Raw genomic sequence first — 25,669 nt, forward strand, 5'->3', positions numbered from 1 at the left:
TTCAGGCTTTATTTTTAAAGAGTTTAACAGGAAAAATCAGTTTTTGTGTTTTACCAGGACAGATGCACATGCGGATCCATCAGATGCATTCTGATTGGTGCATGGACATATGTGATATGACCTTTCAGCCCTTTTACACCTTTCTACATATTCAGTGTATTAATATGTTTAATGCTCTCTGTTCATGCGGGAGCCTGTCACTCATAGTAAGAGGCAGAGGTGCTTGGGGGGCCCTTAAAAGATGCTAAAATTGATATATGAGAAGTGTGATTGTTTTTCTATGTAAAGTTAATTGTGATTTTATTTGAATTTTGGCAAAGAGTGTGTCAGTTTCCTACTTTGTGTAAGAATTGTCTCAAATGCTGGGGTTAGTGTAGTTTTATCACCACCAACAGATTTAGCAAATTTCATTTATTATCCTTTAATAAAATGGTATTTTCACATTGAGATCCTGCCTGTAGTGCATCTTCAGGACAGCGACACCGCGAGGCCACAGGGGATGGAGGGCGGGTGGAGGAGGAGTATGGGTGCGCACAGCTCGGGTTTGTTGCGCGGGCACTGGAGCAGCGGTGTAACCGATCCCAGCTGCTGCCGTGGGGGAATGAGAGCTATTCCCGTCCCCCGTGGGTTGGTCACGTGTCCTTGGGGAGCGTTCAGATTGGGGACCGCGTCGGGAGAGAGTGGGAGCGCACCGGAGCGCACAGCCGAGTTGGACAGCAACATCTTAAACACGCGTTAATGATCCGGCGGCGAAGTCAAGCAGATCAGTTTTGTTTTGGGGCGTTGTCATACACACTCCACAACGGTGTGTGATCCACAGATCTGTCAGGCGCTGACAGTGTGTGTGTGATCCCTCAGCCACTGACTCGTAAAACTTCTGCGCTTACCAACTGTGATCTTTACTGCGAGCGTCACGTTGTTGCAGCCACTGCTACAAGTCGAGATACACAAGGAGCTGTCACGGCGGACCGAGGTAGGCTGTGCTTCTTTCCTGTGGTTTTTCAAGGAATAGACAGATTAACGCGCACACGATTGGCTACATAAAAATACTGCTAGTTTGCGCGCTGTGCGAGGCTGCTCGGCGCGAGGAGGCACGGGATGCTGGGCTGCCATGAGATAATCAACCGTGTCAGCTGTTGACGAGTGCATGGAAGCTTTTCTCCTTGCACAGAAACATGAAAACAATCAGCGTGTGACTGATCTGGCGATTTGGAAAAGCGGGAGAGCAAAGGTGCCCTCTCAAATCTGTTATGTGGTGCGTCAGCATTACATCATGGACTTAATATTTACGCATTTATCTTCAATTCAGAGGAGCCAATAAATGCACCATCAGAGCTGTTGAAGAGTGCTGAAACTAACTATGAGATTGACAGTTTAGCTTCTCTTATCTGCTGTGTGGAAAAGGGGGTTTTTCTGAGTGGGATCTTTTCATGGCATGTGGGTGATGTTGAGGCTTGCTGAAAGTATTTTCACGTTTCCTGCAACCATCAATTCCATCATGGTGTTGTACTATATGGATGATAGATATTGACCTGACCTGACTCCATGCCAACCACTCCCCTGATGCCAGCCTGTAGGTGCAGAGCATTTTGCTTGAAGACTACAAAGACATTTATTTATTTATTCTAAGGATATGATGTACAAAAAAATAGAACATCAATGTTTTAGTAGTGCTGAAGGAGACACAATAGAGTGAAGCACCTTAAACTCATTAACAAACAGAATAGGCTCCCACACAGTCTACACAGAGATGTCACACCATTCTGTGTCTCTGAAAGAGTGTCAGTAATGTTATTGTGGAGACAGTGCTGCAGGTGAGGCACTGTGGCTGTGGAGTGTAAAATGTCAGTTCCACATCAATAATGCAGGATACCAAAACAAAAGGGAGCAAGAAAGTGGGGTCCAGCGTTGGCCCCTGCCTGTTCCTGCCTCCAAATGTGCCTTCTGACTCTACTGAATAACCATAATCCTACATTAATCCTAATGTACGACGTGCTGATGCGCAGTGATATTCTATCAGTATAATACCACGTTCGATGCACTACTATACTTTGAAAACCTGGTGGTTCTTCCATCTTGTAGACAATGATTTATTTTCCCGCTCACCCTCTCTCTCTCATGCTCTTGTTAATGCACGATCACTGTGGTTAATGAGACAGGTCTCAGCGCATGGGGCCCGACCCTCTCGGAGACAGCGCTGCTAGTTGGGTGAATACAGCTGACACCCTCATTCATCATGCATCTACAGGGTGCTGCCTGCACTCACAGTCTACCCATGCTGCCCCTCTCTCTCTCTCTCTCTCTCTCTCCCCCTCCCCCCACTCGCACCCCTCGATGGTAATTATTAAGACATTATAATGACAAGAGCAGTGGCTTTTTCTTGGGAAAAGACGGGGCGTCAGCTTCTATGTGTCGGAATGATTATAGCTGGGACAGAGGGGTTGGCATTCTGTTTTGATGTCGCAGCTGTGATGATTTCCAGGAATCGATGTAAACACCTACTGTACAGTGGTACTGTACACCTGGTTGACTGCAGCCTGAAGCAGGTGTTTATATCTCTGCCAGCAGATTGTGGATTTGCTGCTCCTGCAAACCAAAAACAGGCCAACCAAGTGTTTTTAAGGAGGAACTGAAGACTTTACTTTGGAGCAATTTCAAGTGTGCATTTATGTTTAGCTGTTTTTCACACATTTAAAACCATAAAATCAAATTAAAACTAATCAAGCTGGATACTCTCTTGATGCGGTGGCTTCTCTTAAGTATCTTACCTGAAGCACTAACTCTCATTAGGATTGTGCCAAAAGTATAAATCTCACTGCTGGCATGCCATAGCAAAGCCAGCGTGCAGTATTAAAAAGTTATTGGGTGACCCACAAACAGTGAAACTTAAAACCCATGCATAATTAGTGCACTCTTGATTAGTATGTGCCAGCTTGGTCATAATATTACAATATCCCTTTGCCTCCTTTTAGATCTACTCTATTAAACATTGATGGGTAAGTTGTAGAGATGATTTGCTGTCTGATGAAAACATGAAATATCTTAATCCCGGTTTTGCTTCGACTGCCTTGCACAACAAAATTAATCCTAAAAACATATTGGTCATGTTCTTTGTTTTGCTCGAGGAGGCGCTCTGTTCATTTCAGCGGCTTTACCCTCGCAGATCAGTTAGCCAGAAAGGACACCCATCACTGGGATGTTTTTATTCAGGGCTGTCTGTCAACATTTGATGCCAGTGTGAGTCTGAATGAGGGATTTCTCTAAGAGCCAGCCTCTTGGCTTTCACAGGGAGCCTCTTGAAACAGCAGGGAGGCTTGGCATGTTGTTTCAGCTTTGCTAAAGTTGGGTGAAGAATAAATCTCCAGCTTCCTGTGAGGAAAAAAAAGCCTGTTGTGAAACTTGGATGTTTGGGTCTGATTGGTTTTGTTTAGACAGGCGCAGTGGCAGTGCAAACATGATGTATTGGCAGGTAATGTTAACTGAAAAGTGGCAGAAGGATTGTGTCAAATCGTTAAGGAAAGCGGCCAAAAAGTTATGGTTCTTCTCAGCAGAATCTTGGTTGTCACCATATCAGTATGTGCAGGTGTGAAAACCCACTTTGTCTCCACAGACATTGTGGTTGCGTGCATCTCTATCGCTGAATGCGTTTTTACTTTTGAAGAATGCAAGTTAGTAACAGTACACAAAGCATCCTTTGAACTTTTCAAGACTAACCCCCTGCTTCATGTTGCGCCTCAACATGCACTTCTTACATCAGATTAAGTAGGCAAGACGCCAGGAAAATACAGATTTCTTCTTAACATCTTATGTCTCCTCTTACCATTTTGCTGTTATGTGCATGAGAAACATACATTTCAAGCGTGCAAACAGTTTAGAGGTAAAAGAGGTGAGAACATTGTGTGCATATAGAAAAGTGGAAACTGGATGCAAAATCTTTTTAGTCAGTTTTGACAATCATATGTGTCAACGCTGAAGAGAAATATGTTTGTCTATCTTAAAAATACATAAAGCAACTAATAGAGTAGGCTTATAGAAACTGCACAAAAGATCACTTCTTCCCTTAAGCCTGTACAAAACAAAACAATAAGACAAAAAGTATGCTGGAAAATCACCTTATAGTCACTTATTTATCATCTATTATTGTAGTCTTCCATTGCATTTTGGGAGATGCATTACAGTGTAACATGTAGCATTACCTCTCCTATTGTAGCGTTTCCAGTTAGCCAAACTGAGACAGAGTTTAATAGTTTTTACTTGATTGAACATAAACGCATCACAAACATTAAAATGAAAGCATCAACATGCATGAGGGGTCCTGCGCATCCATCACTGACCACAGTGGGAACGCTGATGCTGAGTATTTACCAATATGTCTACTTCTGACATTAAAATGATGCTGGGGATGTTCGAAAACACACCTTGAAGCATGAAATCTAGAATGTGGGATGTGCGCAACTTGCAATCACATGCTCCAGCCGGCTTTTTGCCACTGAACACAACACATCCGGAGTTGTAATTTCCACCTTCTCCACTGTGTCATTGTAGAAAGTCACTGTGCTAGTTAGATAGCTCGCTACCGAGGTAATAAGCTACATAACACAAACTAGCTAGCCCTCTGAACCCCCCATTTTAAAAAAAACATTTCTCCTCCTGCATAAATCTCATAGGTGACCTATTTTGACCATGCTGCATTACAACATGGATGAAAATAAAAACACCAAAAGCCAAATTTAGTTGTTGTCTTTACCAAACAAAAGACACATTTCAACAGCTGTCCTGCACCGCCACCGCTTATGTCAACCCGGCTGTGTTTATGCATGCATGTGCCAACTGCATTGATGCCTGCTCACATCTGTGGACCCCTGTGCGAGTGTGCGTGTGTGTCTGTAGATAGGTTTCTGATCCAAAAGATGGAAATTATGACAGTGTGACAGAATAACCTCGGGGTAGGCTCAATGCGACTGACTCCGCATTGAACAGCTCCACACGTATCCGTGCCAGCACGACGGCAGCAACACATCACAGCCTCCAGTCGGCATCGCAGTAGTTTGCCTCGCCACTCATCGGGGGTTTAATATTCAATTATGAGGGTCCTCCAGATCAAGCTGCGTTGGATGGCTTGTGGAAGAGCCCTGCTGATTGATGAGTGGGCATCTTAGCTAAACAGGCTCACAGTTTGCCCCTTAAGGAGGAAGAAACGAGGCAGATGGCTTGTGGGGGTGTTTTAACTGACGTGGCACGAGTTTCTTGTGTTTTTGCCTTATTAATGGTATACACAGTAACAGGAGCATGACAGTGAATCCGCCTTAAGTCAGATCAAGCTTTAAGTGAAAAGGATTAGAATTCAACACTTTTAATATTTTTTTATATGAGCATGTGATTTTTTTCCAAAATCATGAACCTTTTTCCCCTCGTTGTTCCCTTTGAAGTAATTAAAAAAATGTAAATGTATGTACAGTTTGTGTAGGAATTAAAGGGGCCAAATGTGTCCTTTCAAAATGCCCGCAGCAGTCTAATAAGACAGAGTCATTCCTCTGCCTTTTAGTTTGCTGCTGTGACAGTCTGTCAAGCTGTCACATCCAGCTGAGTCCAGAGAAGTGCAGGTCTTACAGTGTTGTGCTGACAAACAGCAAGCAGACAGACATAGCGGCGCAGAGTGAGACAGGCAGTTCAGCATTTGCTCGGGAACAGTGTGGGGAGAGCTGATTCGCCTCTGTCATCGTGGCAGATAAGATTCTTCAGCAGGTATTTGGACCTCGCTGGTGGGCTGCTTCTTGGCTGAAAGCTGGACCAAGCTGTCAGTCAGATTAGTGCTATGAGCCATTGGTGGGTGGGAGTGCAGTCCTATCCTCCGGGGGGGACAGCCGTTAGAAAGATCTACAAATCCCCCAACACTGAGCATGCACACACAGACACACACATACAGTATGCACGCGCAACCCCCACCAAAGAATGAAGGGACGAGATCAAGCCAGGTCACGGGAGGCGCTTTTCAAATGAATTCCTCCTTCAGAAGACCGCTGCCTCCTCCGTGCCCTTCATGCACACGTGCGTGCATTTACCCTCGAACGCGCACACACACACACACCCACACACTCAGACATCCTGTCCCCTCCTCCAAAGAGGGACAGCAAAAACATTGACAAATGGTTGGCTGTCCAGTGTTTATGGGTCATTGATTCTAACTGCAGTTGGTGTGTACAGCAGTGTGTTTCTGCGTCTATAGAAAAATAGATTACAGCGCAATATGAGCTGTTAATGCTGTTGCTATATAATTCATATCAAAAGTTACAATGTGCATCCCCAACAACAAAACATACAAAACACAGCAGTGGAGCCATACTCAGGCTGCAACTGATGAGTCTCTTTATAATCGATGAATTTCTTAGAGCCAGAGGTGATGTCATCATTTGTCTTCTTTAAGAAATAAAACTATTAATTGAACATCAAAATAGGTACCGAATTATTTTCAGTTCAGTCAGCTCCAGATCGCACTACTTCCATTCAAATTTGCAGCCCAACAACAACCAATGACAAAATCTTCATTCATCAGTCTTGATGATGTTCATGAACACACCACAAACAAGTCTGTATTTTCAATTATCTGATCTTTGCTAAATGCTAACCTCTCACCTCCTAACCCCTAACCCCTAACCCTAACCCTACGGTATTAACAATACATGTGAATATGTGGTCCAAAAACGTTATCCTACCCGTATGTCATAAAATTAGATTTCTGCATTTCTAGATCTGATGTATTGACAAGCATTTGATAATTTATTCTAATACATAGTGGCATATTTGAGATGAAATATTTGACTTATTTTGAATCTGCATCTTTTCATATGCTCCACACATTTACCATATATGTCTAAATGTAGAAATGTTTTCATATATATTTGTATTATTTACAATTATCAACAGTATGTGAAATTTCATGGTGGTGGCTGTTCTTCTTGTATTGGTTTCTGTTGTCTCCGCTCACAGAACCAGCTGAATGACACACGGTCAAGCCCCATGATATTATCGCCCTCACTCCCCTGGAGTAATTTTATTAGGGGCAGATTGCATGACCGAGGCGACATGTCCTGCATTTAGAGCAGGGAGGGTGACGCTCCGAGTAACTGAGTGATCCAACAACACAGTTCACAGCAGCGCGTGAAAAATGTAATCTGTGTGATTTGTGCACATGGACATGAATTTTCCTTTTTTGTGTGTGTGAGTGTGAGACTCAGCCCCACTTTCAAACTCATATATTTCAGTTGGAAGCATCTTTTGCACCACATGCACCGTTGTTCTCATTCTGTGGTCAAGTTAGCAATGATGAATAAGCAACACCTCATTAGACTTTCAAAATAAAGCTTGCCTTGAAACATTTCAGGTGACGGTGGCAGTTTGGTTAGCTTGGGCACCAAAAGGTTAGGCTTAGAAAACATCATGGTTTTGGTTAAAATAATTACTTCCTTGAAAAAAGACGTTTCCTGTGTGAAAGTCCTGTGTTTGACCCATCCATTCAATGTCTAGCTCTTTATGCTACATTCCTCCTTATCAGTTTGAAGGTTGTGCTGGGTGTATTGAAAAAAATGAACCATCCATGTCCATGTGCTTGAATCTGGAATCTGCATGTTGAATTTTGTGACTCTTTCACAAACTGCCCTTATTCTGGGATGGATCCAAAGCAGGGGGCAGACATGTTGACTGACGCCGTGATGCTCAGCGAGGACCCACTCGAAATAATCCTGAACTAAACTGCGTTTATTCACAAGAGGAAAACAGCCTCCGGCCATTCTTACCATTAACACCCTGTGGCCTTTAGCTGTGTATTAAAGAAATGAAAAGGTTTCATTCTCAGTGGCTTCTGTACCTGGTGGTTGCTTTGACTTAATTCTAAGATATGCAGCTTATCCACTCTTGAGAAATGCTGTGGTTTTTTCAGCCGAATATCCTTTCATAGCTTTAGATTGTAATGTTCCAGAGTGAGTTTAGGCATTTTTCGTCTGACACGGAACATAAAACAAACCTCCAGTGCACCCTGCTTGGATTAATCTTAATCCAATTTTTACACCCTGCCTGTGCTTAAGCCTGTCCAGAGATGTATTTTAAGATATGCGTAAGGCTTGAACTGTGTATTTGTCCTGCATCAGTGGAGACGCGATGATCATTGTCTCCAGAGTTATTTATTTAAAGTGTCCCATGAGAGCAGTCCTCTCTTCTCTTGATATGCAGCGATACATAAGCGCCGGATGATCACATGCTCTGATAGCGGCTTTCTGCAGAGGTTGTAGTAGTTGAGGTGAGAGCCGAATCGAAGATGACAGTGACCTCCGGTTGTCCTCTGTCACCACTTGTTCTGTCACAGCAGGGGAGGAGGAGGCAGAGCAAACGTGAGATCTTCTTTGCTTAATTCGCTGTGATAAATTACTCTTGACCTCTCACTGTCTGGCTGACCTCTGCTACCAAACTGCAATGTAAGGATTTCCACATACATGCATAAGCACACTCAATTCCCCTTCCTCCTCCTCCCCTCTGCCTCTCCCGCTTACTGTGTACCTCTCTTTCTTATTCAGATTCATTCCACACACACACACACACACACACACACATGCACACAAACATGATCTAAATCTTCCCTTTGTAGTTTCTAATCATCTCCCCAGCAGCCCCTATCCTTTCTCCACGCACCGCTGCCAGTCTGTAGCCAGATTATCTGTTACGTGTCCTCTGCTGTGTTGATAGGAATGTTAATTATTAGGTTTATGAAGAGAAGAAACAATTTGTCACAAGCATACGGTGCTAAATGAGAAGGTCACATATGTTTTTTCCAGTGACCCACGCTAATTGCTTCACCTCATCGTCGGCCAGTTCAGCTGCCAGAACAGCTGACCGACCGACCAATCATCCATCTCATTTAGCTGGCACTCTTCTGAGTCTCCGGAGGCGAAGGCGGCCCTAATCAACACGTCTTGTAAATTTACATTAATGAATAATGGCCGGCGTTCTATGGTTTCACCGAAAATTGAGCCGTACGTAAGGTGATAAACGGGGCTGTTATGTGCCATATAATTGCAATCCGCTATCTGAGTTCTCTGCCTGCATTCCACGTAATCAAATCACTCGCATAATTATAGCTGCATGGATGCATTTGGAGGGACTCTAATTTCACATTCCACATTCACCGCTTTGTAATTTTGAGATGTAAAGATGCCTGGTTAGTGAAGTCGTGTCATCGACTTCATAAATCAGTGTGTGTTATATTCTTCCACGGTTCCCGCACATTGTATTCACAGATTTTAAGGCAATAGTGAGTGAAACTATTGAGGAATATTACTTCACGTAGACCATTTGGCATGGCGTGACTTACTGACAGAAATAACTTTTACTGGAGCCTCCCTGCCTAACCTGATGTGACATCTTATCACCGTGATTGCCAAGCCAAACCTGAGAGTGCTGAAAGCTTTAATGCTGAGCTGTGGGATCGTATGATCAAGTCAGATACAGTAACTCCATAAAACTCAATAGGACTCAAGTGCTGTAAATCAGATTATCGCTTTTATTTTAAGACTGCTGTGACCCTGAGATTAAGGAGTTGATCAAAAATAAGTTGTGGAGAAGCAGGTGAAAAGTCCAGATGGAAAAAAAGTTTCTTGCTCAGTACTGGATATGAAAGTTTGATCCGTGTTTAAAGCTTTCAAAGTCTGATTGACTGTTCTAAATCAAAGGTGACAGTGCTTTAGAAAGAGAGGCTCTTGTGGATTCACAGCCCGGGTCAGCTGTGATCATACAAGCAGGCTTTGAATCAGCTCTCCTGCTCTCAGAGGCTGGACGAGCTCCAGCATTCTCTTCCTCCACCACCACCACCATTTGGGTTTTTCGCACACAAAATAAAGACTGTTGCATCATTGCTTTTTCAGCTCCCATGGTTAAATTCCTCGACTGATGAGAGAGGAAACATATCCTCAGAAAACCCTTGCAAAAGCAAACTCGCATAACCCAGCTAAGCATCCTGGGAAAATGCAGGCAGCCCAGACCCCCACCACCTCATCACCCCCCCCCCCCGAAATTCTGCAGCAGGGTCGAGGATGTGATCTAAGATAAAGAAAAACACTTTCATTCTTGCTGTTTGTTTGTGTGTTTGGTTATCTTAAAAATGCCATACACCCGTCTGAATGTGGCAGGGTGTTGTCTGTCTTTCATATGTGCTGAAATACAAATCTATGGCGACGGTGATTGTGTTTGAATGGGTCGAGATAATGAAGCGGAGCCTTTATGTTCAAATTTTATCACGGCACCGCTGCCTGTGTGACTACATAATCTCACCCTTTACACATTCTCGTCTGAGCTGAGAGACCCGGGCGGATTGGTTAAAGGCTATTTTCCTTGTGATACTCTTTGATATCCATATAGATTTTACGCATTCTCGTTCATCTCATCTCCTGCAGGCAACGGGATGAAAAAGCTCCTTATTTTTTTGCTTCAAGCGGTTTGAACTGCATTTTTCTAAGACGCTTTTATTTTGTGGACAAAGACATTTTCGATGAAACATTGCATCAGCATCTGACACATTTGTGCTTCTTTGACTGCCACATTACTCTGATACTTGATGTTAATCTTGGTATTGTTGTAATGTATTTATCCATACATTCCTAATTGTCAACTAAAAAGGGAATAAAACCTTATAAATCCTCGGGAGCAGTCACAGAATATTGGATTGGGTAGTCCAAACGACACACACGCTCTTACAAGCACAGTGTTCACATACTGTACGCCTGGAGCAGCTCTTCAGCTCTTTGTCATTTGCACTAAAAAATATGGTTCATGAATAGCGCTGCAACAAATAACTGTTTTCATTATTGATTAATATGTTCATTAATGCCAGATTAGCATATGAGTAGCTGGAACCAGCGTATGTTTGCCATTATTGCTTGAGGAATCACTTCAATGATTAATCAGTTATCGCTTTTGTTAACTCAGTGTTTCAGCACAGGTGCAGCTTTTTCTCATAAATATATTGAACAAATACTAAAAGGAAGTACTTACCGTGCTAGTTTGTACTGATCTCTTCTCGTAACATAATTTGTGCTTTTTCCTGTTTCATTTGTGAGAAACCCAATTTTTCTTTTATCATCACTTACGGAGCACCATAAATAAGAACAGCCCAAAGACACCAAACAATATTCAAGTTCCATACAGAATTTAAACAGGTGTGCATCAGCAAGCGTTCCTCTATCACTGGATCAAGCCATCAGCTCCTCTGGACGGGGAAGAGGAGCGGACAGCATATCGAGCCTGAGCTTCTCTGGTCTTTCCCATGGGATCTTGTCTGTGCCTCTGGAGCCTGGCATACAGTATCTAGCCCGCACTGCCTTGTAATCAGATCCTCACTGCTTTGAATTAAACTGTGGTCCAGAGGCGGCACGATCTATCTGTCCCCTCAGCGAGTGCTGCTGGTACATTTCTCACAGAGGCTTTGTCTTCAAAGACATGCTCCCTGTCTTTTCCCACTGTTCATATATATCTATCTTGTCAAGAGCTTGATGAAAATATTGATACCACTTTTAACTGTTTGCCAAATATGAAGCTACTGACAGCAGTCGCTTTGCTTGTCTTAGCAAGACTGGGAAGAGGGAGAGACAGCTTGCTAAGAAAGCTCAACTAATATATCTCGTTTGTGTAATCTGTGCAAAAACTTACATGTAAAAACAGCAACAAATGTCAGTTTTATTGGGAGTTGTGTGCCTGAATGTTTCTTTGACTTAATGCTTTGGTTTTTTGTTCAGATGAGGACAAAAGTTTTCCAGATGCTGGAAGGTGGGTTTTGTAATCTTTGGACAGAACCAGGCTAACTGTGTCCCCCTGTTTCTATTCTTTATGCTACGCTAAGCTAACCCTCTCCTGGCTGTAGTTTCATATGTATCATACATATTTGATAGCTTTATCTTATCTTTATCACATCTTACCCTCAGCAAGAAAGTGAATTGACACATCTTGTCTAATTAGTCCTTTTAGAGGATTGGCCATCTATAGAGAATCACGCTTTTTCTGGGTAGAGGAGACATTTGGATTTTGATCTTAAGGTTAAACTAATCTGCCACGGAGGAGGATTCGTTACAGTGACCATGTCAGGGCCTGAAATTTGCCTAAATGAATTAATTAGGAAAAAATAATTAACTAAAACTGCTCACATCAAAGAGAACAGGACCTCAAAGGGGGCATGGTTAATTCCCTTTGCTAGGCAACTGTCCAATAGCTTTAGATAGCTAATAGGTAACAATGGGGATAACACTGCTGGGGGAAAAAAGGAGGGGAAAGGAGAGAATAAGCAGCTTTTCTGCTCCTGAGGAAGAGGATGGGGAGCTCTTTCACAAAGTCACATACTCTGTGTAGCTCAAACTAGAATTGCTCAATTAATCTTACGCCTCATTTTGTGTGTATCTGTGCGTGACCTTGTAGGAGTGTGCAGTCGCTACTTCACCAGCCAAAAGCTGCCCAGGTAACAATAGACTGAATATGAAAAACTCAACAACACTGATTTTCTCCAACAGAATGTGTAAAAAACAAAGCTTATGTAAGGGATAATGCCCGACGAGGTGTCCATTATCAGAAATGAATGGACGACGCGGAGGCGTGAACCGTCCGACGTGAAGCGTACCATAGACCATGGTCACTTACGAAAGAAATAAATATTAAATCAATTATTAATACGTTAATGTTGTTTTTTACAGTTAAAATCGTAAGTTTTTCACAAGAAGTGGACTATTTAATATCTCTCGTTGTGACGCGTTGCCAAGGTAACCGGCTCTGGCCACAGAACCTGCAGCTTGGTTGGCCGCAGCTGTTATATTAGGCCTAATCAGTGGAGGGAAGTGAAAACTGTGAAATAACGTACGTTAACGCATGTTCTGAGTTTCTGTTGCCACGGTTACCAACTAGCGTTTGAGCCAGCGCAATAATTTAGAACAATCAGGCTATTTGACCGGAACTTTTTCATAGGTGTCCTACAACACTTTTTAACGGACATCCTGCAGCCAATCAGAATCGAGTATTCACCCAGACCATGGTATAAGTATGTATAATCTACACAAAGGCTGAAGGACAGGGGCCTCATACGCTGTACAGATTGTGAAGCTCCCCGAGGCAGATTTCTGATTCTGGCCATATAAATGAAGCTGACTTGACTTATCTAGTGAGAGAGAATGAGGTCTCGACAGTGCTTATTACGTGCATTTGGGTGCTTTTATTATAAAACGGACAGCGTGTCTTTCCTGGGAACAAACTGGTGAAATGAGTCCATTATTGCGAAGGGCTTAACAGAGTTTGAACTTTCAGTACTTATCAAGGTGAATCGACCTGAATGGATCACAGCAGATTCCCCTCCTGGTGTTTGCCTCTCCTGTAATAGCCCACAGTTGTTCGCAGCCTCCCTTGGCGTGTGAAATTTCAAAGTAATATTCGGATAATGTTTTCGCACATGTCCACACCAGCCTCTTTTTGAAGCGTGTGTTTGCCTCAGTTTCTTGCAGTGGCAGAATGAAATATCCCCTGGTGTGCCGAGTTGCTTTTCTTCTTGAATTAGGGTACAGTTTTTATGTTTACCAATCACTGCCAACCCACGAGAGATGCAGACCTATTCTCTATCTCTCACACTGAAGTCTGCTGACAAGGGGGATGCTAATAATTAATGACATTTTTTGAAATCTCTTTCAAGATGCTCTAGGAAACTGAACAACGGGGGAAAAGGAAGAACATGAAATGGCTCGGAGCTTGCAGCAAAAACACAAATTCAGCCAGAGAATCAAATGGGAGGGTTTATTGCTGGAGAATCAAATTGGAGGGTTTATTCCATTAAAAACATCTCTGTGACCCATTTTGGGTTCTGGCTCATGATTGAAGAGACACCAGTATGAAAAGGGGCTTTGTGTCGAAAAAAGAAATCCATGAAAGATGTTATTACATGAAAAGGTAGTGACAAAATCTGATTGAAATAATTCTCACTCAAAAGCAAAGCAGACAAATTAGCTTTTTTTGTAGTGAAAACCAGGAACCTCACCGAACCCTCAAATACGATGAGGCTTATGTTACAGCCGATATCGGAATTAATAGATGGCCATTGGATAGCCACAATATCTTTAAGCATTCAAGGACAGTTATTAAAAACAAGTCTATAAAGAGGTGAGAGGTTTTCTACCAGAAAAGAGACAGTGCAGGTCACAGACAGAGCGCCTTTAATTTAGCTGAAAACAGTCCAGCCATCAAAGTCATTTAAATCCTGAAGGGACTGATGAAGTGGAGTGGAGTAGACACTGGAGAGTGACGCAGCCTGGAGGACAGCGGCGAGATGAAACAGATGGAGCAGACGAGGGACGACACTGATAAGAGGGGCGAGGGGGTTGAGTAAGGGACAGTTTGGTACGCAGTGGGTGACCCCCATAAGCCTAATGTCCTCAGCAGCAATTACACTGTGTACGCACACACACACACACACGCATGCAAAGCTGTGGCCTTTGTCCTCTGAAGTAGAGGCCTGGTTCATAATGGATCTGGCAGGACGTGGCTCCTGCCTGCCGGAGTGTATTGAATTTCAGCAGCTCCTGCAGCGCTGCCACTCAGCGCTGCAGTGGAATAGAGCAGAAGGTGGCCCATTTTACCAGTTTCTCCACTCTATCAGGACAATGTGTTTTCTTTTGGGTGACACGTTTATGGCACTCTGCTGTTTACTGTGCACGACAGACTGCAACAAACCTGTGTGGGCATGCATGTGTGATTGCAGCATCAGAGGCTCTATTTTGATGCGCGGCCGACGGGAACACTCTTGTCATTATGGGGGAAATCTTTTAACGATTAGGAAAATCTGACACCGGCATGTCCAAATGTCACTGGAAATGAAGTGTTCATGGTGGTTAGGAACCTTTCCTCAGCCTCATGATGATTTAATTGGGGGGGGGGGGAGTTGAATTTATTTCTGTATGTGTGAAACGCTCCTTTTATAATGGCTAAACAGCATCCATAAGAAAAGAGTATTAACCTGTGAGAGACATAGACTGTTGGTCAGCTGTTTTCTATTGCCCGTTGATTCCATCATCTTGCATGCGTCTGCTTTCTGAAAGTTTCTGCTGCTCTCTAAACCTGTGAAGGCATCTGTATTTTATGAGATGAAGTACAACTAATGCGATTACACATCTTCCTACTTTTTCTAGGATTCCATTTAACCGATGCCCAGAACTAATCGCAATAAATTATCAGTGTAATTATCACACACAGATCAAATGATGAGACATAATTGCTGTCATAATGAGTCAGTTTATGACTTGATAAGTCATTATGTAATGAATCACTTTACTAATATGTTGTTGTTAATTATTTGTGTGAATGTGAAGTTAATCTATTGGGAGAGCCGTCGATGGCGCTCTCTCTTTAAAGTCATTACAGCGGCTCTAACCCCAATCTGTTCTCCAGTCATTATTTTATCACATAATGTTTATACTGGTCCGTTCTTCATGCATTTGTCTGCCCTCACAAAGCCGGAGAGTTCTTGTGTAGGAACGGGAAAATATAGAAGAACACCCTCTGCAGACTTTTAACAGGAATAGCTCCTATTAAAAATAAATGGCCGTATTTTAAGTCCGTTTCTGGAATGTGTTGCATGAAAAGGCTTCACTTTGGAAACGGCCTCCTGTCTGCAGCATAATCGCAGCCAGAATCTCATGTGTGTTTGTGTGTGTTTTTCCACGAGACACTAGATGGCACTATGGATATGTAATCCCTGAGAAATCTGAGCGTCTCTCTCACCCTCTCTCTCACTCAGACACACAAAATCACAATGATTTTGTTTAGTCATGTATAAAGAGGACAATTAGAAAGCATTTTCTCATGTGTTTTATAGAGGGAAATTAGAATCTGTAACCATCTGTCTGTGTTTGCGGGTGTTTGCGGGTGTTTGTGTGGTCGCGTATTTATGTCCATGTTTTTGTTTCCAATCTGGCACCTGATTTCTGTATTTGATTTACTCTCTAATGTACTGAATGTAACTGCAGATTGCAGGTTTAGCTCTGTAAGAAGTCATCATGTGATGCTTTAATTATTCATTCTCTCAGAAACACCTGCTCTTTTATTAAACGTGTGAGTTCAGCAGCTTTGCACATTTTACAAATGAATGTTTTACCTGTGTGTGTGTGTGTGTGTGTGTGTGTGTGTGTGTGTGTGTGTGTGTGTGTGTGTGTGTGTGTGTGTGTGTGTGTGTGTGTGCAAGGTCTTCATGACACTGTGGGGACAAAATCTGTGTGCTTGTGTTTGCCTGCTCTCGATCCCTTTAAGCAGATTGTTCCTCAGCTAAGGGCTCTGCCTCATAAACATGCATTTTGTGTCATGCACTTAATCTGCTTCATGTTTGGGATTAGCCTTCCCATCCACAGAGAGGATGCCCTCTCCTCTCCTCTCCTCTCCTCATCCTATTTCCTCTCCTCTCCTCTCCTCATCCTATTTCCTCTCCACGTGTCTCATGTCTCTGCCTCCCCTGTGTTTTCTTCTCTTCTTTTACATATAAATCTCACTTTCTTCCCCAGCACTGTCCTCATCTATTACCCCCTCTCCTCCTCTATTTTGCCTCTGTTCCCTCCTGCTCTCCTCTGCTCTCTCTCCCATATGGTTCCCCTCAGTAATAATCAATGCAATTCAGCAGGCCCTGCCTCAATGCAGCTGTAAGCATTCTGAGCTTCAATATATTAAAAGAAAAAAAGGTGTCCGGCCAAGCTGTTAAATGCACTGAAAAATCAGTTCTGCTAGAATATGATAAAAAGCGAATCTTTGAGAAGCTCATGGGGTATTTTTCCAATACTAAACACTGACTCATGGCTACAAGCATTTCCTCAGCAAGCTTGGCTTTGGTACTATACAAGATTTGATTGCATGAAAATTGCACCACCTGCAGTGTGTTTCAGTCAAATTTCAAACAGTGTAACCTTCACCTTCTGTTTGAGCAATCAGAGTTTTTCTTCAGACAGCAAAAGCCAAAGCCGAAGGACCATCAATCAAGGCCACGACAAGAAGCATGCTATCCTTTTGCTAATGATCCGACTGCTGTCCTGTTGTATCCTCTTGATGACGTGTGCAGAGACTACATGTTTGGTGGAGTCGATGAGATACGGGTAATGTAGTGTGGTCTGTTTTCCCCCTAAGAGATCATCATGATATCTATAACCAGTCCGGTAATCGTGCTAGTAAACTAGTGTCTGCATCAGTCTAGCCAAAAATGCCATCAGCTATCAGAAAAGTGTGTAATTTGATATGACCTATTGACAAATATGCATTGAAATATCATGGCAGTGGCAACATATGATTATATCGATAAGATATCGTGTCAGCTGTGGGTAGGGCTGTACCAAATGTTTTTTTTTTTACATGCAATGCTTATATTGAGGTTTTCAAATGAAGCTTTGAATGTCTGTTTTATGGCATCATCACACAAAAAAAATATTAGAAACCCTAAAAAAAAGTGATTCATCGGACTAAATGAGTCAGTCCTTTTTCAATCAATCAACTGTAATGAAATAAATGCCTATAGATACATGTAAATATATAGTTCTTGTATGCCTGTACAGCATTTAGAGCTCTGATACCGCTGATTCTCTGTACTGCACCACTCTATATTCTTGCTGAATGTCCTGCCCATAGTGCTATCTGATTGGTTACACATCACGCGTAACAGCCTATCAACACTGAAGGTTAATGTACTACAGACAGACAAAGGAACGCGTTTGCAGACTGGAGCTGCTCCGGTGAGCGAGCCCAGCTGTGTTTCATAGGTAAGGCGGCAGATATATAGATATAGCTGAAGTTACAAAAACACCACAATCTTGTGTTCTGTCGAATTCAGAATTCAAATGTCAACGCTGTGACTGAAGTTTCAAAGCTTCAAACTATTCGGCTGCATGGCTGTACTTTCTGTTAAATAAGTAATAAAGCCAAATTGTTTGTTGGCATTGTTGGAAGTTAGGAGCGTTGGAAGCTTCAACCCTGCAAACTTGATAAAACACTTCAATATCATGCAAAGGGACGTGACAAACGTATTTATGCAGGACCAACATTGTCTGAAGGAGCGTTAGAAATTTCCTCCAGACGGCAACAAAACTGATAACAGAAGAAATTGTGGAATTTATTATGGATGACCAAACCTTTTCCATGGTTGAAAATGTTGTGTTTCAACTCTTAATTGAACATCTCAAGCCTCGCTTCACACTGCCAAACCAACAGGGAACGGCTGGCTCACATCTGTTCGCTCTAGTTAATGGATTCCTTTCAAAACACTTGGAAAATGTTGGTGAATTTAACATCTGACATATGGATCTCAAGCATGCTTCCTGTGACATTACTATGTCTGACAGCATCCTGCCTGTGTATTGCAGTAAGCGACCATCCTGGCTAAATATGTTTTGCATTTAACTTTTCAATTGTCTGTAATTTTTAGCCAGCAGTGTGGCAGTGTCTGTTGGCAGGCCAGTCACTTTGGTCCAGACTCAAATTTCTCAGGAGCTATTGGACAGCCCGCTATGACAGTTTGTACAGACTCTCACGCCTCCCTGTTTAAAAGATATGGCACATGGTTTGAAGAGCATGGCACAAGTTTATTTAGGGTGTGTCCAACTCCACTTTTGCTGGTTAAACAGCACATAATCTGGTTGCCAATAGGTTGTATTTAGTCTCTTTATCAATCATAAGTGCATTTTGGGCATAATATAAAAATGAAACATTCAGTTTCATCACCCATTCCCTTTAAGTCAGATGTGTCTCACCTGGCACATTGCATTTAAATGGAAATTTGGAGAAGCAAATGGTTTTCTGCTGAGAAAACAGATCTGCTCGTGGGTGAAGTGAAAACACGTGAGCAGGAATCCACCAAAAACTCCCTGAGGTGTGGGAGGATCTTACTATCTCAATCTGAACAACACACCATTTAAATAACAGGAAAATACTGCGCCATAGACTTTAGATCAGGTCTTTGTCGGTCAATGATTGCTTTCTCTTGCGTTAAGGTAACAGTGGGCCAATAATGCACCTGACCACACCTCACTCCAAAACCAACACACCCATGGGTGCACAGATGGACACAAGGACATTTGCTGCTTACTGTATACAGCATGGGCACCTGGCATGGAGTCTGCATCGTATTAGCTATAATGAAACTTGCACTGCACACCGCTTGGTGCTGGGTGCAAGATGGGTTCAGTGATCCCCAAAGGAGGAGGCCTACTGACTGCTGATCCGCTCTCCTTTTCTGGGCTGCATTCTAGTGCAACCGTTGAATGCATTGCCATGTATGTATTTCATTTCGGCTGTAAATATAACAAGGCTGTGTTTCACAATGCAACATAAGTACTGATCACCTGCCATGTGTCCACTAGGATCAAGCATTGGTTTGCAGCGTGTAGCGTGCATACAGCTCTATAGTCTCCATAGAATTGTCTGTATAGTGAATAATATGGGTGAGGTTCCTGATCAGTGCACATTCAAACTGAAAGGAGCAACATTTGAGTCTGCAGCATTTGAGTCAAATAGATACAACAACATCACCCTCGCCCTCCATCGCACAAAAATTGCAAAACTGTATCATGTATATACATCATCTGTTATTTACTTTTTGAGTCATCTCAGCATCTGTACTGCTCATCCACACTGCACTTGCCAGAACTGCTGGTTTTTGCCTCTGGGTGACCTTTTCTCTAACAAAGCTCATAGATCAATAGCAGAGGAAGCTCTACTAGCTTTAACAAGCACGCTGTTATCAACTCCAATGTTTATCCACACTAATTAGAGCACTTCATAGTCAAGAGAGTTGTCTGGCAGTGTGTATGTCTGTGCCTGCATGTGTGTGTAAACTGATGATGCCCGTTAAGCCCACAACAAGGCCACGAGAACTGACACAGCAACAGAGACGCAGCTTATCCGCTCTCCACAGAAAGAAGAAAAATCTGTAATTGATTTTATTTCTGTCAATGATGACTCACTACAAGGAAGTTTATACTCCGATTAGTAACAGAGAGGCTTGTTAGTAAGTGATTTATAAAGTCTCCTACAGATGGCTATTAGAAATGTGCTTGAGGCAGCGACACGTTTCAAGGTGTCTTGACTAAAAGTTGCGAGCACAGCAATATTTTAAAGATGAGACTACCGGGGAAAGGCCTTGGAGAAAAACTATGACATGGCAGCTTCTCCTCTCCGAACAAGGAATGAAAATTGCACCTAATGTAAGGCTTCACTAGGCGTGATTTTTAATGCAGTGAATTTTAAAAAGCAGAGAATGCTCACCAGCAATAACGGCTGAACCCTCTCAGCACATTCATCCTCTCCGGGAGCAGGTTCAAGGAGTTTGCAGTTTACTCATGTTCGAATCCTGACTCAGCATCAAGAATTCACGTTGATCCTCTGATGGTCTCGGACAGTCCGATCAATAGTCGTGATCATGAACAAATCTCTCCCAAATCCACATACTAGAGTACCAAGATTAGACCCTGTGATCCAATCATTCTGTCTTTGAGATGGAGATATTCGTGTTCTTGAAGAGGTAATTCAAGCTAGTGTTATTTTGTTTGCAGGAGCTATGAATTTGATTTTTTTTTGTTTTAGTTGTAGCTTTTAATTAAAAGAATATATTTGAGTGCTCTTTCTTTGCAAAGTATAGCCTCGTTAGTGCCTGTGAGACCTGTGTGTAGCATCCTTGGTTACACTAACATAATCATGGTTGCATGGCACCCTGGAGGCACTGTGTTACAGAAAATCCTCCCACGTTGACTGCAAACTGAAGTAAGCCAAAACCATCGTACCTGCAGAGGAGTTTCATCATCCTATTGCGTGATGTGGAAGCCTGGTCAGCCTCTGTGAAGCCGAGACATGTCATGTGTTAATGGGGAATAATGGCTTCAACATCTCCAATACGCTAGTCAGCGATGTTGGCATGTCAAGTCTAACAGCCCAATTGAAGCCACCGCTGTGGAAAAATGGGCCTTCTGGGGAAATGGATGAGAACATGCTCGTATATTCTTTCATCCATTGTGAAGCCTATACACAATTTAGTCTCTCACTTTAAGCATTTAACTCAAAGTGGACAGAAGGTTCTTGTGATATATTCATTTCCAAGCTTACAAGACAGCACTTTCTAAAAACCAGCCATGTTTCAATCAAATATTAATTCCCTGTTCTCTCTTCAATGTGTCTCCATGGTCCAGGTCTTTGGCACTGTCCGTTTGGTTTGCGGTAGTAGACAGAAGAGACTTTTTTTTGTTGAGTCTGACTGTGTGTTTAGTACTGGTCCATGCATTTCTGTGCATGCACATGCTTGTGTTGTATGTGGGCTTAGACATGCATGTGTGTAACCGCCACTTCAAAGCAACCACAGTTGTAGCCGTGGCCTTTTTTTAAAAGGCCTTTGATAATGGAAGTAAGATCTCCTGCTTTGGCTGTTTGGCTTCTCTCCTCATGCTGCTATGAAGGACAGTCCATTTATTCATGTCCGATCCCAGAGCCCCAGCAGCCCGGCTCCCCAGCGCTCCCTCAAAGAACATTAACAAAGGGTATATTCTGTCACAAGAGAGTGGAGGGGAGAGGAAAGTGTGTGTGCATGTGTGTGAGTAAGAGTACATTAAACCTCTGTGCATGCATTCATTTGAATGGCCCTTGAGTGTTGGCAAATTTTTGTCCATCTGTGTGTGTGTGTGTGTGTGTGTGTGTGTGTGTGTGTGTGTGTGTGTGTGTGTGTGTGTGTGTGTGTGTGTGTGTGTGCGTGTCATGTGCATATGTGGCATCCCCCGGCTCAAGGGGATTACCCACCAGATATTCTGCCGCTGTTCTCTGTAAAACTTTGTTCTTCACAAAGGACCCGTTTCATGCTCGACTCTTTAGAAACTTGTACATCAAAAATGCGACTGGGTGGGTAACGCGTTGCATTGTGACAGATTCGCTTGGGGCTTTTTGTCCTTGGTTTGACTCATGGGAACCAGGTTCTGCTGTGACTTGTGAGTCTCATGTTTCTGGTGTCAGTCATGTCATAGTGTAAAATCCCGCATTATGAACAGACAACATATGTGTGAAGTCATTGCAGGTCATTTTAGCATCAGCCTTGATTGATTCATGTCCCAAAGGGGGAGATATCTGTCAGCTGCAACCGTAGTGAATCTCTTTCTCACTCAGTAGATACTTTGACATAGTCCAAGACCACCTTGTTAAACAACTACATTTAAGTGTCGAAGCAGTCCTACAACATTAAGTTCTCAATAAAGGAGCAACAGGAGTGCACATGTACTACCACCACGATTCAAGTTCGGACTCTCTGTAAAACATAAAGTGGTGAACCTCGCTCCGTCCTTGCTTGTGAACGACTGAACCTGTTTACCTGTGGAATGTTCCGAACAGGTGTTTTTGGAGCGTCCCACAACTTTCCCAGTCTTTTGTTGCTCCTGACTCAGCTTGTTTGAAATGTGTTGCTACATCAAATTCAGAATAAGCAGATATTTACAGAAATCAATGAAGCTGAGGAGGTCAGACATTAAATACATTGTCTTTGTACTGTTTTCAATTGAGTGTATGTCAAAAAGGATTAGCAAATTATTATATTCAGTAATATTTCAATATTTATCTGCTACTTATTTTTTTCATTTCAGTGATTAACTGATTTGTCCAAAGAAGGTCAGAAAAAAGTTATTTAGTACTTTGTGTTTGACTAACAATCCAAAACCCAAAGATATTCAGTTTAGTATCATAGAAAACAAAGACAACCAGCAAATACTTACCGATTGATTATCTGTCTGTCGACCAAACCTAGGTGCCGCAGCAGCTACATATGATGATAGCGTGCAGAGACATGCAGAACGTAAAGTTGATAGTGAAGACAACTTAAAGCAAATAGAAGAAAGACTGAGAAGACATGTTGTGATCTGGCAAAGCTCTTTGGTTCAGTTGTTTCTATCGCAAAGTGAATGAAATAACGCTGACCTGATTATTTCTGCTGTTAATTATAATAAGTCAAACCATCACATCACAACTCCCTGAAGGAACCCAAATGCCTCGTCATCTAATTAGTGATGCGCATGAATGGATGATCAAGAACCCCACTTTCCCTATCCACTATCTAGAAAACCACAGCCAAGGAAATGGGCTTGGTAGAATCAGCGGGGATCCTGCCAAGCCCCAAAAAATGTGTAACTTTGATGTTATAACAATCGACAGGTGAAATCTTAAACTGAACTATAGATCAGTGCTGGAGGCATCTTTGGTTTGACCTTTATGCGCCTTGATTTAGGAGCATAAATTGAGCTTTTATCCCAGGAGAATCAACCTTGGCTCTATGACATTACCTGAAAAGCCTGTCTCCATCTATTGTTAATAAAACAATTCTGGGCTCGGGGACATAACAGAAAAAAAAAATTTACAGTCTACTTGTGACTTCTTAAGAGGCATGTTCATGTTTCAAAACCCAGACTGAATCTGGGATTCCAGTGAAAACATGAAATGTGTTTAAAGGGAAGATTTTATCCTTAAACTTTCTATCTAACTTAATACTTCCCTGCTGGGATCCCAACTCTGCTGGGCCAGTTTCAGCTGAGCTTCTGTTAACACATTTAAAGAAATGGGACACTAGTTAAAAATAGCTTGTCCCAACAATTTATGCTCATTTTGAAGGCGAAATGACACCACCGCTTTCCAATTTCTCAGTCCATTTACTGAATCCCATCCTTTTTCCCCCTTTTTTTTTAAAATCTAATTTTGGTATGGTCTTTGGTATTTGGCAGTCCCTCTTTATCTGTGCTGTGGCAGAATTGAAATTTAAGCTTGCTCTGAATTTATATGATAAATCCTAAAACCGTGACTCATTACAGCTAATTTAAAAATACAATACTTTTCAATCTAGTGGAGAAGTTCAGGTTGCATTCACAATTTAGATCAAATTATCCAAGGCATTGTGACATGCATCATTGTTTGTGCATGCATTCGTGCCCCAAGCAAACACACTGACTCTCTCTCTGTCTCTTTGTGCCAGGGATTATCAGCAGCCTTTCCAGAACCCTGTCACATCTTCTTTCTGCCTACATGTCCACACTGCTTGGCCTCCCTCTCTCCATCCACCACGAGGCTCTATGCCTCATTCTGACCCTTCACAGGCTGCGTGCCCATGGATAAAGGGAGAAAATTACACTGAAATGAGCCTGAAAACATGTTCAAGCACCCCTACACAAAGCCAGCCATCTGTAATCTTCTACTTGGCATTGTTCGGCACTGTAGCGCCCTCTCTTTTTCATCGCTCTTTCTTTTAATCTCCCTCGTGCTGTTTTTTTTTGCAACAGCACACTGAGTAAATTTAAATGTGTGCCACTCGTGACTCTCTTTCACACGAGTTGTTTTCGCTGGAGGTTGGAGTAAGTCGTTTGAATAGCTGTCATGTTCCGGAAGAAGTGCAGAAAATGTTCACATCAGACCCTCTACCCCAGTGAGTGGCTGTAAATTGGGGGATTTTTCAAGGACACGCAGAGCAGCATTCGTATTCATGCATGGTGATCAAATGTAAACGATTACCCATAGGATTATGGCGGCAGAAACATTTCCTCTCACTGCCAGATTTTAGGCCCCGTTTTTAGAACACTTTTTTTCCTGGCTGTGCAGGACCGCAGTTTCAACATCAAAGCCAGAGCGACAGTGGATTTTGGCTCAGTAATGCAACAAGAGCTGATATGATTTTGTAGTATACAGCTCATCTTCCATGACTCAGAAAACTGTCCTTCTGTAATTACTGCTGCTATTTGATTTTTAGCGTTTCCAAAGAGCTCTGTGAAGATGCACAATGCAGCATGTTGAACTTAAATGTAAAAGCATATTTGTATATTCAGTACAGTGCAGATGCATAAAAGAAGCCACTTGCAGCAACTGAGCTTTCAAGCTGGTTTGAGACTGGAACACCAGTTACAATGACATGTATACACAAATTGGAGCAACATTCATTTTACTGCAAAATGTAATGGTGGGACTGCACTGCATTGGGCCTTTAATGATTGATAAAACAGTTGAAGACAAGCTGATGATGCATTATATATTGATTTGTCTTTGTTCACTGAGCCTGCCTCCATTGCCTCTTCCTTTGTGATGAAACAGTCAATGCCTTACCCTGCTCCAGCAACAAATCAATGACAGTCTGCCTGATCAAAGAGTGGGACACATCTCTAACACAACATCAGGCTATGTATAAAATATTTAGATGGCGCAGAGGAAGACAGTAGAGCGAGAACAGAGCAAAACGGGAGCCGCAGGAAGCACTGCAGAAGGAACGTAGAGGGAGAGGAACGAGATCACTCCCACTCAGCAACCTTCCCCTCCTGAAGCTGGATTTGATGTGGGCTCATATATGCTGTTTAAATAGTTTTTTTTTTTTTTTGCCATCTTCTATGTTCCACTTTTCTCCCCTTCTTCTGAGCATATTTCCATCCTCTTATGCTCTTCATCTTCTTTCACTAATGTTAGACATCTGTCCATCCCATAAGTCATCTTGGCCCAAATATGACTCTCATGCTCAGTGTGATGGCTCACGAATCCATGTGTTCTCTCCCTTCCTTCCTTTTTTTGGGTCTAGTCCTGTGCTATTTTTTAAAATAGCACACACACTCACATTGGAGTTTTTCAGAAGACGATAAACTAG

General features: G+C 42.5%; 1 protein-coding gene across 1 annotated transcript in view; it reads left to right on the forward strand.

Annotated features, from left to right (window-relative positions):
* Positions 1-850: 850 nt before the first annotated feature.
* mid2 (midline 2) overlaps positions 851-25,669 on the forward strand; it is a 147,391-nt gene continuing 122,572 nt past the window's right edge. The window contains exon 1 of the mRNA XM_070962633.1: positions 851-973. The gene's annotated coding sequence lies outside the window, so the exon portion shown is untranslated. The remainder of the gene's footprint in view (positions 974-25,669) is intronic.

Source organism: Chaetodon trifascialis, chromosome 5, assembly GCF_039877785.1.
Source record: "Chaetodon trifascialis isolate fChaTrf1 chromosome 5, fChaTrf1.hap1, whole genome shotgun sequence".
Lineage (NCBI taxonomy): Eukaryota > Metazoa > Chordata > Actinopteri > Chaetodontiformes > Chaetodontidae > Chaetodon > Chaetodon trifascialis.